Raw genomic sequence first — 3,862 nt, 5'->3', positions numbered from 1 at the left:
GTCCCTCAGAGGTCCCGTGTGACAGGGCTGCTTTACTGACACAAACTAGCAAAAATAAAGTGCTCTGCAATATTCTGTGTGGCCTTGGGCTGTGTGAACCAGGCCAGACTCTGGTGCAGTGAGGAGCCACCGTGTGCTGTGGGAGATCTGGTGGCAGCAGCAGAAGCTTCTGAAGCTTCCTGGAGCTCCTAAGCACACATCGTCTCTTGCTTGCTGAGGCAAACACTTTCACAGACCACAGAATCATGGAATGTCCTGAGTTGGAAGGGACCCACATAGATGGTCAAGTCCAGCTCCTGACAGCCCCAGGAATCCCACCCGGTGCCTGAGAGAATTGTCCAAATGCTCCTTGGACAACCTTCTTGTCCAGGCATCCAGCTGTGGGACAAAGGAGGTGGCAGCCAAGGTGGCCAGGGAGGTGTCCTGGCCCAAGGATTTGGGAATCTCCCCCTTGGCCTCCAGATTCTGCAGGGCCCTGACCACGGCTCACAAAGCCCACAGAGGGATGTGCTGCCTTTCCAGGGATGTGCCCAGCTTGGGAGATGCTTTGCCTCACCCTGACCCCAGCCTGGAGCCCTCAGGAATGATGAGTTTAAAATCCTGGTGGCAGAATGGAGCCTCCCTCCATCCTGGGTCATGGGGCTGCTCTGAGTGCTGCACACCCCTCACGCACTGAGGTTCTGCCTTCTTTTGGAACAGCAGAACCTTCCCAGGAGAAAGAGAGCTTGAATGTAATAGGTGTCAGTGGATCAATCTGTGATTTCTGAGTCTCAGCACCTGCAGGGTCCTGTGGCACTGATTCCCCGCTTACATGTTGGGTGGAAAAACCATTTTCACTCATTTTGGAGCTGTCACAGGCTGATATAGGAACATGATGAGCTTCCAGTCCCTTCCAACCCAAACCATTCCATGATTCCATGATTCCATGCCTGGGGTGGTACTGCTGGGCAGAGCACCTTTGGGACAGAGGCTACTCCTGGTCCTTTTTTGCTGGGAGTTTTCACTTTTCTTTGAATCCTGCCCAACATTGGAAGTTTCTCCTTTTCCAGTAGTGTCTTTCCTCCTTTAGAGTGACTTTTTTGCACCCTCTAACCAAGGCCTCATAAGCTATCAGAGCCTGGAATAACTAGATTTAACCAGCTTGGCTGGGAAGTTTCTATTCCTTTAAATCCTTGTGCCTTTCCCTAAGCCCTTCAAGAGTTTTTTTCCCCTAATGCAGCACTGCAACTTGACCCTGCAGAGCCCATCAGAGGGAGATGGTGACGGAAAGGCACATGGAGACAGCAGCCACCTGAGGACAAGGCAGGGCTCAGAGAACTCCTGCAGGGACGCTGGGATGTTTGGGAGCAGGAGATGTTGGCATGGGATGGTGCTGGCAGGTGCAGACAGCAGATCCCTCAGTAGCTCCCTTAGGAGCTCAGGACACAGCAGGGTCCCCAGGATGGGGACAGCCACACCCACGGGGGCTGCAGGAGACAGAAGGGAGGAAGCTGCAGGTGGCATCTCCTCAGGCGCTGTGACAGCTGTGGCTGCCCCATCCCTGGCAGTGTCCCCAGCCAGGCTGGGCAGGGCTTGGAGCAGCCGGGGACAGTGGAAGGTGTCCCTGCCCCGGGTAGGGCTGGGGCTGGGATGATCTTTGAGATCGCATCAAGCCAAGCCAGTCTGTGACTCTGAGACTCTGTGCAATGTCCTTCCTGGATGTCTCGGCTCTTACCTTGTGGAAAACCATGATGAGAATGACTTTCCTGCTTCCATTTCTCATCTGGTGGAGCAGTTTGCATGCAGCTGGAGCAAACAGCAGCTCTTCATTATCCCTGGAACAGGAATCACAGCCGAACCCCTCTTCTATCTGCTCCTGGGGACAGGATCCCACACTTCTCCTGGGAATGCTGGGAAAAGGTTTCATCTTGGCTGACTCAAGTCCTTAGAGCTGTGACTTGAGGGTACTCGGAAAACTGTTCCAGGAACAGGGACGGGTTCCAGAGATATTCCCAGGGGGTGGGAAGCCTGTTGTGCCCTGGAACATAGCCCCAGCCACGATGTTTGCCCAGCCGGGTTTGAGCCAGGGCCTGAGCTGCCCTCAGGGGCCACAGGAGCCTCTCCCAGAACAGGAATCCGGGATGTCAACTTCCAGGTTGCCTGACTGGGATCAGGCATTGGCTGGGCCATGCAAAAGGGAAGCAGAAAATGCTGGAAGAAAAGCAGTTTTACCCCAAGCCAGCATTGGCTTTAGGAGCCAGGACTGCTTGGGATTAGAGTGTGAGCCCTCCCAGAGCTGTGGCCAGGATGAAGGGTGTGTTGCCTTCTCATCGGATCAACGAGCTGTGCTGGCTCCTCTGGAATTTGGCAATCAAGGGGCGCCCAAAATGAAAAGGAAAGAAAGGAGAAAGAAAAAAGCAGGAGGCCACAAAATGAACCAAAGAAAAACCAACAAACAAACAAACAACAAACAAAACCCCCAGCAAACAAAAAAACAAAACAACAAACCCACCCAGAGAGCCATTTTTATTTTTTTTTTATTTTCTCTGTAACAAATGTGGAGGGAGAAGAAATTAATTCAAAATACACCCTGTGCTACAGCCTCCAGAAATGCTGAAGTCTCGCAGAAGGCTGGCAAAGTGTCCAAAGCAAAGTGAGCATGAGAACAGCCCACCATGGCCCAGAGGCACACCAGGGACCCCCAACCCCAGCCGGGCAGAGGAAAGAGCAGGGACACTGTGTCACCAGCGGCGCTTTCAGTGCCATTTAACGTGAGTTGTGCTTCCCAGGGCCACCGAAGGCCCACAGGCTCGATCAGGACAAGCCAGTCACCCCTGCGGCCACTCAAGTGCTCCAGGAGGGCTCTGCCTGGCCCAAGTGCGCTCCCGGCCTGCCCGGGACAGCATCTCTGGGCCCCCGCGCTGGGGCCGGGGGTGGAGAACTCCCGCCGGGGCCAGGGCTGCCGCGTCTCAGGCCGGTCCGGTCCCCTCAGGCCGGTCCTGGCCCCCCGGGCCGGTCCGGTCCCCTCAGGCCGGTCCTGTCCCCTAGGGCCGGTCCGGGGTCTCAGGCCGGTCCGGGGTCTCAGGCCGGTCCTGTCCCATCAGGCCGGTCCTGTCCCCTCAGGCCGGTCCTGTCCCCTCAGGCCGGTCCTGGGTCTCAGGCCGGTCCGGTCCCCTCAGGCCGGTCCTGTCCCCTCAGGCCGGTCCGGGGTCTCAGGCCGGTCCTGTCCCCTCAGGCCGGTCCGGGGTCTCAGGCCGGTCCTGTCCCCTGGGTCCGGTCCGGTCCCCTCAGGCCGGTCCTGTCCCCGTCAGGCCGGTCCTGTCCCCGTCAGGCCGGTCCTGTCCCCTCAGGCCGGTCCGGTCCCCTCAGCCTCGGGCCCGGCTCGGCCGGGACTTCTTCCCGTCCCGTCTTCTCGCGAGAGAACGCGCTGTGGCGTCACGCGCCGCGGCGGCCGCCTCGCGCGCGCGCGCGCTCTCACGCCGCCGCCGTATCCTTCCGCGCGCTCCCCCTCCCCCTTCTGGAGAGTTCTGCACGGCAGCCGGCACGACAAATAGTCCCCGCGGCTCCCCGCCCTCTCCGCCCCCTCCTGTTCCTCCTCCTCCTCCCGCCGCTCCCGTCCCGGCCTCTCCCTTCCTTCCCCTCCCCGCCACGGCGGTGTCTCCGCCCCGGGAACCGGAGCGGTGCCCGGGGGCAGCGGCGGCGGTGGCGTGGCGGAGTGATCCGCCGCGGACGGCGCGGAGGCAGCGCATAAAGCGGCGGCGGCGGAGGGAACGGAGGAGCTGCGGTAGCGCTGAGCCCGCGGCCGCCACCGCCCGACACCGGCCAGGCCCCGGCCCCGCCGCCCCGGGGGGCCCCGGTCCCCTCCCGCCCCTCCGCTCGCTTC

The sequence above is a fragment of the Motacilla alba genome, chromosome 13 (genome assembly GCF_015832195.1).
Source record: "Motacilla alba alba isolate MOTALB_02 chromosome 13, Motacilla_alba_V1.0_pri, whole genome shotgun sequence".
Taxonomy (NCBI): Eukaryota; Metazoa; Chordata; class Aves; order Passeriformes; family Motacillidae; genus Motacilla; species Motacilla alba.
The sequence above is the reverse complement of the archived record's forward strand: the minus strand, read 5'-3'. Positions refer to the sequence as shown.